This window comes from Camellia sinensis, chromosome 1, assembly GCF_055761805.1.
Source record: "Camellia sinensis isolate YWXY chromosome 1, ASM5576180v1, whole genome shotgun sequence".
In the NCBI taxonomy this organism is placed as follows: Eukaryota; Viridiplantae; Streptophyta; class Magnoliopsida; order Ericales; family Theaceae; genus Camellia; species Camellia sinensis.
The window spans coordinates 238133001-238141666 of record NC_138961.1 but is presented as its reverse complement, the minus strand read 5'-3'; the positions used below and the strand labels follow the sequence as shown (position 1 = coordinate 238141666).

The 8666-nt window shown below is 34.5% G+C and overlaps 1 long non-coding RNA gene across 7 annotated transcripts; it reads left to right on the top strand.

The window, feature by feature from the left end:
* The first annotated feature begins 653 nt into the window (after positions 1-653).
* Positions 654-6380, top strand: LOC145804653 (uncharacterized). Of its 7 annotated transcripts, XR_014346865.1 has the most exons (7): positions 900-1357; positions 2524-2596; positions 3453-3639; positions 4041-4140; positions 4282-4324; positions 5521-5585; positions 6063-6380. It is a non-coding gene; the product is annotated as an uncharacterized LOC145804653 (long non-coding RNA). The 7 variants fall into 7 exon arrangements; XR_014346861.1 differs by lacking the exons at positions 900-1357; positions 2524-2596 and adding an exon at positions 654-864; XR_014346857.1 differs by having other exon boundaries at positions 892-1357; positions 2524-3639.
* The last annotated feature ends 2286 nt before the right edge of the window (positions 6381-8666 follow it).

Here is an 8666-nt window from a genome sequence, read left to right as displayed (position 1 = left end):
ATCCACCATCACCACCCACTACCACCCGCCATCCGCCACCCACCTGCCACTACCATCCACCACCCGCGACCGTCACCCACCCACCCACCCACCCACCCATCATCACCACCTGCCACCACCTACCACCACCCACCTGTCACCACCACCCACTCGCTACCATCCACCACCCGCCACCGTCACCTATTCACTCACCACCACCACCACCACCCGCCACCACCACCCACCTGCCACCACTACCCACTACCCGCCACCACCACCACCACCGCTACCACCCGCCACCATCATCCATCCACCCACCCGCCCACCACCACCACCACCACCGTCACCCACCGCCACCACCCACCACCACCAGCTACCCACCACCCATTGTCACCACTTTTCACCACCGTCTTCCGCCGCCACTTGCCACCACTCGCCATTTCTCACTTTTTTTTTATATTTTAAATTTTTTTTAAACATTTTGTCAATTACCAAACGCGTTTGTAGTTTATGTTTTTCAAAAAATAAACAAAAAATAAACAAAAACCAGTTTATAAAATTTTTGTAAATATAAACTGAAAACGTAAACGTTACCAAACACATTGCATTTATGTATGGTGCAACACAATACAATAATTAACTTACTATATCCTTCCATGGAGATGGTTTGCAAGGAGTTCTTAACCAACTCAAAAACCATCATATATAAATGCGTAAGAACATACCTGCTATGAAAGCAAATAAAGTTAATGTCAGATCCGACTATGGGGCTGTTGCAGGAGTCGGGTTGGGAGGAATTGAGGAAGGAGGCTTGCAAGATCAAGGGGGATCTCGACGTCAAGCTCTCTTCTTACGCCAAGCTTAGCTCTAGGTTCTCCCATGGAGGTTTCCTTCTCTCTCTGTCTTTCTCTCTCTCTCTCTCTCTATATATATATACATACTTATATATGTATCTATTTATGCATCTTTGATTCGCAGATCTTGCTCTACTTTATGAATTTAGTTTGCAAATGAGGTTTGATTTGAGTCAAATTTTTCTGTGATTTATGAATATAGGGGTTAAGGGACTTTACGCATCATAAAATAATATTGTAAATCTTTTTCATTACTAAAAAAGAGAGAAAAACCTTGGACTAATTTTTCCCAAAAAAAAAAAACCTTTATTTTAAGGCCCGTCTCTTCCTCCCATTCTATCTATACATGTTTTTGCCCCAAACCCTCTCTCTCTCTCTCTCTCTCTGCGTGCGAGCTCTCGAGCTCTCTTCGTTCTAGTCTGTTTAATGTATGTTCTTCGAGCATTGCCTTGATCGATCGGGCCTTGGAGGTAGGTTTTGATCAAAAGTCAGATATTTTTCTTCTTATCTTCGGTTCTTCAAAGGTACAGTCAAATCTCTGTATATGCGTACATTTGTATGTATTTGTCTCGATTGATCAATTTGTGATCAGTAGATCTGATGAGTTTTGAAGCATATGATCGATTCTTTGTTGTGGAAATGAATTTTGGACTGTTTGAATATGATCGATCAGGATAAATATGTGCTTATATGTTGTGTTTATTGATGGATTTGTTTGAAGTTCATCATCAAAGCTGGTTATCAATTGGTCTGATTGTAAATTCAACAAAAATGATCTCTGTTTTTGTAGTTTTTTTTTCCTTCTTGAATTGTTACTTTTAATCAATGTTTTAAAAACCGGACCGGTGAGTGAACCGGAAAAATGATCGGGTGGACGGGTCACCGGTTCAACCGTCGGGTTGAACCGGAATCGAACCGTGACGTCATAAATATATTAAAATTATATTTAAATAAAAATATAAGTAATAAAATTATAAATTAAAAATTTTAATAATCTTAAATATTTCTCTTAATACTTTTTTTATTAAAAAATATATTTAAAAATATTATTAATTTTAATTTTGGAAGAAGAAATCAAATATTCAATATTCCCTCCATATGATTTTAATTCAAGTAATTTGATTGAAAGAAAAGCAAAACTTTTGGAGGGATATCAAAATTTTAAGTTTCCCTCCAATAAATTTGATTGAATCCCACATAGATTTCTTGAGTTTTTTTGGGAGAATTTTTTTCTTATAAATAGATAGAAGTTTTCACAATAATTTCAAGCTCTCAATGGGATTCCTCACAAGAGGAAACCCTTAAAAGAGAGTTTCCAACTAAATTTTTATTATATATATAATATAATATATATATATATATATATATATATAAAATAAGAAAGAAAGAAAAGAAAGAAAGAATAAAAAAAAACAAAGAAAAAACTGTGAAGTTTGATGAACTGTGAACTGTGAAGTTTCATATTATCTTTTGGATGGATTGGAGTGTTAAAAATGATCTGTTGGTAAAATTGCTTCTTGCATAAAACTCTGTTTTCGTCAAGTTGTTTGTAGTTCATTTGTTTTTGTTTTATTTTCTATTGTTTTCTTCTTCTTCCTTCATTTTTTTTTTTTAAACCCAAGATCAAATCTATATTGCTACTTGTGTGATGCCATTTATTTCCTCAACACTTTTGTAACATATGCTATAGGTGGTCAATCATTTACACATAAATTCAAAGTGGAGAAGTTCAGTATGGGAAAAACTGGGAAGTTTGAGATGCAGTAATTTCTTTATATTTAACGCCTTTAAACTCTTATTTTCAAATATTTTTCTTGTATTTGCCTTTGTGTCTTGGAAAATGGAATTGCATTATTTTCTGCAAATGGCATTGATGCTTATTTGTCATTTCAAATTTTTTTGTTTGTCTTGGTTCTTCTAGTCCTGCCTTTTTATCCTCACTACAAGAGCCTTTTAGTTTTAAATTAGCTGCCTTGGTTATTTCCTCTTTGTAATTGATAATTCTAGATAGTTAGGAGTAGCACGTAGTTTATGTTTAACTCATAAATAATAACATGGTTTGAAGCTGTAGGTGCATTTATTGCTGTCATTTGTGATTTAAATGTGTCATTATCTTCATTTAGGGTATTTTCCCATTAAATTTTGTTGGATAGAAGAGGGCATTTTCTCATATCTTCGAAGTATCTTTGGCTTGACGTGCATGTCCCTTTTCAGGTGGTTCACTTTTTCTTTTTGATCTGGGGGGTTCAAAATAAGGTCATTGGTATTACAAATTGCTTTTTATTTCCCATAATAAATACTAGACCATGTATGTTTATTTTAAATGTGAAGATTTGTAACAAACCAGGTCGGTTGGAGCAATCTGCTGCTCTGAGAACCAAAAACTGAGATTATGTCCATACAAAGGGTTAATATAGATGATTGCCATATTACCTTAATATTTGATATGCCAATTCAAATAAAACAGTGATGTCTCTTGAAGCTCCTTGTTTGAGTAGTTGACTTAAAGTTCTTTGTTGATCTTTTTAAATAGATGACTGGAATGGCAAGTTGATAGATTTCAAACATGAGTGCAAAAACTGATCACTATATATTTGTTTTATTGCTCTATGCATGCAGGAAACTGAAAATACTGGTGTTCTCTACGCAATGAGAAAACTTCTTGTGATGTTACTCTTCTGTGTGTTTGGCTCTATTTTAGCGCCATTAGTTTGTTTCTCTTTGATTTGTGTGAGAGAATTCAAAGTCCAAACTATTAGTTATGGTCCAAGTACTGCACTGCCTACTCTTAACCTGTAACAATGAGGTAATTTAGTCTAAGAAAATAATTCTTTTAGCTTTCTTAGACGGAGTTCTATTTTATTTCAAGGTTTTTTTTTTTTAATATCAAATGTTCTTCCATTGCTGAATTGCTTTATTGCTCTATAGCTCGGTAGTTGAATGAATTACTGGGGCATAGCCCAATGGTGGTGCTGCTGCTCTAGATGTGTTGGTAACGAGTGTTCTATTATCATGACAATGCTAGAGGTGCATTGCATTGTGCTAATATTGGCATTGTCAACATTACCTAACATTGAATCTTTAAAAATGGATTAAACCTTCATCTATATTATGGACCACCTCTGGGTAATTGCTTTTAATATGAAGTTTATCTGTTAATTAGTATTAGCGTATAAAAGTTGATTGAATGTAAATGCCTACTTGCAGTTCTTGTACATGTACAGGCATAAGTACAGTCCTCTGATACTATTTAGCATTGAATAAACATCAATTGCTGAGTAGAATCTGGTTCGATTCCGATATCTTTGTGAGTTCGATTCATCGTCTCTCTCTCTACACTCTCTTTTTCTAAATATGTAAATCAATCGTGATTAATTTCTGATTTGTCTGATTATTTTCTCCATAAATTGTTTTCTAATTTCTAATTATTTTCTTAATTGATTTGTAGTTTAAATAACACAAATCCAGATCTCTCCTGTCTCATTCACCAGGTAACTAATTTGTACTTCTAGAGAGAGAAATGAGATAGCAATTTCATATTTGATCGAACATTGGTTTGGAGGAAATCGAAACCCTTAGATTTGTCTGAATTGTTGTGTTTTCCATGTCTTTGTTGTCTGAAAATGACAGCAAAATGGCTTCTAGTATAATTGACATGAACAATATCCCTATTAGAAGAGACTCTATCACTGTTACAAAGACTGAGTATTTTGCTGCCTGGGATGTTTTCATCCTAGCTCATTTGAAACCCTAACACTGTCATGTAGAAAAAAAAATTAAATAAATTGTTCAAAAAAAACCAAGAATGAAAATTAGATCAATAACTTGCAATGGAATTTGACAGGGAAAGTAAATATGTGTCAAAAGAGAATCAATAAATGCGACATAAATTTTTTCACAAAAAGTGCATAGAATGCGGCTAGGATATCCCACTACTGCATGCATTCTAAGTATTTTTTTGAAAATTTACAGTAGTACTTAAAAAAAATTCAAAATATCAATACAACAAAATGGAATTTGAAAGGGAAATAAAATATATATGTGAAGAGGAGAACAAAAAAATGCTAGCGAGGGATATGGAAATTTTTTTATTTATTTTTTAAAGTGTACGTGTAGTTAGGATGAATGTAGTGTTTTAATTCGAGCTCGTCTGAAACCCTAACATTGTCATGGAGAAAAGAAAAAAAAATCATTGAAAAGAAACCAAGAAAAATAATAAGATCAATGCCGTGCAATTTTACCCATAAAAATTTTCAAGAAAGTGAACAGAATGTAGCTAAAATTCCAGGGACTTTACCTGTTTCAAGAGAGCAATGTAACACAGAATGAATGATCCTTTGTCTTCTAAGAAGCAAATGTGAGTTGGTTTGAGTTTCAATCAAAATTGGAAACAATCACTGACCTTTTTTCTCAGTCTTCTTAATTTTTGACCAATTTGTTGTTTCATCTCTTAGTAGCTCATTAACTACATGGTCTTAAATGTTGGAATCATGTATACTTTTGGATGTTCTGCCACTGTCGTGGAGATCTATTTTTGCTTGTTAATCTTTTGAACACTTTTGCCGAAACAAGTGATATTGGAGATCTGTTTTTGCTTGTTAATCTTATGAGTATCTGATTGAGTGATTTTTTTTTTTTTTTATTTTTTATTTTTTTTTTTTTATTTTTTTGTTGTGTGTGGTTATAGGATCTGCAAAGACACCAGTGAGTACTGAACAAAGGATAGGAGGTGGTGCTGGCAGTGGAAACAAGGTAATCGCTTACATTCTATTGTTATTATTTATTTTATTTGTTCTGTTTTTAGTCATTAGTTTTGTATTTGGGAATCTAAAAAGTTCATAAATTTTGGATTTTTTTTACTACCTTATGGGGTGAATTAGGCTGTCTTGAAATTATATTTGTCATCCCTTTAGCAATTACACGAGTAAACAAAATTTGGTAAGAAAATGTGGTCATTTTAAATAAACATAGCTTGTCTCTGATTATTTTTATTTTTATTTTTTAAGGTTTCTTAGGAACTTAGCTAAACCAGTTTATTGAGCCTGATTGCAAGAGGATGATTGTTATCCTTAGTTCTCTTAATGTGAGGATTTTTTTTTTAATTTATAATTTTTATGATTTTAAATTTTTTATTTCTGACTACATTTTCTTAGCAATCGAATGGGGAAATTATTTAGCTTCTTAAGGCAAAGACTTGTGCTCTAACTCAATTTTTATTGGTTTGAGCAGTGAGACCCACCACTTCTGAGACCACCACCAATGCTCTAAGACCACTAAATAGCCTCTCAATCCAATGGAGCAAGGCTGACATATTAGAGGCTTTTTTTGTGAGTTCTCAATGGATTATGGTTGTCTTTGTTAGGGCATATTTACTATCGTTTTGGAGTTTTCTTTCACTGGCCTTTTGTGTGGGTTTGTGGGTGTGGAGACAAGTATTTTGTAACATTTGTGAACGGTTTAAGTTTCTTATTCAAGATGCCGGAGCCTTCATTTAAGGAACAACAAATGTGTTGGTGTGAAGAGGAGAATAAAATCTTCATATTGCTCATCATGTGTGTGGTACAAAAATATACAAAATGATTGGTTTATAAATTAATTTTATATTCTTAAAATAAAATCTTAAATTTGTTTGACATATAAATTAATTTGTTTAAAAATAACATTTTACGGCATATAAAATTATGTTATGAAAAGTGTAATAATTTATGAAATGCAAAAAAATGTCGTAAAAGATTATATACGGCATACAAAATTATGTCACGAAAAGTGATGATTTATAACATGCAAGAAAATGTTGTAAAATATTATATACGACATACAAAGTATGTAATAAATATATTAAAAATAATCTTCTACGGCATGTAAAATTATGCCATGGAAAGTATGATGATTTATGACATGATAAAAATGTCATAAAAAATTATATACGACATACAAAGTATGTCATTAATGTTTAATTTATTACTTTTTACAACTTTACCCGCATGCTGTAAATGACGTTCAACTTTTCACGGCATGTCATATAACAGCATTTGTGTGCATAGTATGAAAGAGTTTTTACGACATGCATTACAAGTAGTAAAAATTCAATTTTTTTATAGTGTTCATTTTGCTCTCCTTTGTTTACTTTTAGTTTATTTCTTTCAGATTGTTTTTATGGGTTTTGTCTAGGGCTTTGTTTGGCATCTTGCCTTCTTCCCTAGTGTCTCATGCATTGGGCTGTTTTGTTCTTGCCTTTTGTTGGGTGTCAGCTTTGTTGGGATCCATTTTAAACCGTGATGCTTCCTCCTTCGCATGCTTTGTTTTGTTGTTGTATCTCCCCTCTCTGTTTTCACATATTGATGCATCAATAAAACTTTCATTTTTTCGATAAAAAAAAACAAAACATTAAGCTTGTTTCAGTTTTGATAAGCTCCGCTTCACTAGAAAGGTGAAAAAATCACAGATGAGAGAGAGAAAGAGCTTACACCGACGAGATCCGGAGTCAAATTCAAGGTCTTAGAACCGAAGAAGCTTGTGCGAGAGAGATCTGAAGTTGAATTCAGGGTCTTCGTAGCCCAAGAAGCATATACGATAGAAAGGATTAGAGGAGAAAAGCAATATGAGAGCAGAGGACGATGAAATGTTCTTTTGATTTTTGTGGATAGAGCAATTGAAATACATATAGAAAACGATCAGGATTTGGAGATTCAGGGCCGAAAGTCTTTGAAGTTTTCTTTAGTTTTTAATCCCGCTTTTATAACATTGAGATCAAAAGAAGAGAAATATTATCTCTGAAAAATCTAGAAATCCCTTAGATGTTGATTTGTGATTATGTATCAATTTTAAGCAGTAAAAAACAATCTCAATCAAACAACCAAGACAAATCGACACAACGATTTTACGTGAAAAAATCACAATTGGACACCTCCAATTGTGATAAAAAAAAATCACGGGCAACAGCCACAAAACAATCCACTAAGAAAATATAAAGGAATTACACAGGTATACTCTCAATTACCTAGCGAATTCACGCCCGAATTGAACCAACCTCTATGTGTCTCTTCCAACCCCGTCTTCACCTTAGAATTGTCTTGACGATGAGCCACTCCGGAATCCACCAAAGCTTCAGGCTCGAATTCTTCAGAATCCACCGAAAAACAACTCTCTCTTTTGTGTAGAACAAACAAATAATCCTTTGATGTGTACTCTTTAAACCATGAGTTGAATACTCAATCAAAACATCAAAGAAAACTAGTAAAATATCCCCAGATATAAACCTTAGAACTCAAGAAGAAGATCTGGAGAAGTAATCTTAAAATCTGACCGAAACTCGTACTTATAGAAATCTGAATCATGATGTTCGCTCGAGCGAAGACTCTCTCGCTCGAGCGAGGAGCCAAAAACGCGTGTTTTCCATAAGAGGCTTCGCTCGAGCCACGCACCCTTCGCTCGAGCGAACAAACACCTATTTCAGGTCTTTATGCAGACTCAATCCTTCGCTCGAGCGAGAACGCCTTTGCTCGAGCGAGCAAAGGCAGACAAGCAACTTTGAATACAATTTTGTATTTTGCTTCGGGGGCGCTGCCCCTCAACCCCGCTGTGGCGCTGCCCCGGACCTGCCAAGGGGCGCTACCTCCTGGACCCCCGCGAGCTGATCGGGCAGCTCGATCCCCGTCATAATCAGCGAAGTGGCAATCTTGAAAGCATTAACATCACAAACTTCTTTGCAAGGCACAATTCGGGTTGGATTCGCATCTAAACACTCATAGTCTCACTGAAATAAAAAGTGCGAAAACAAATACAACTAAAAAGAGTTTTGTCAACCGGGATTGCCAAGAATAAAAACCTAAC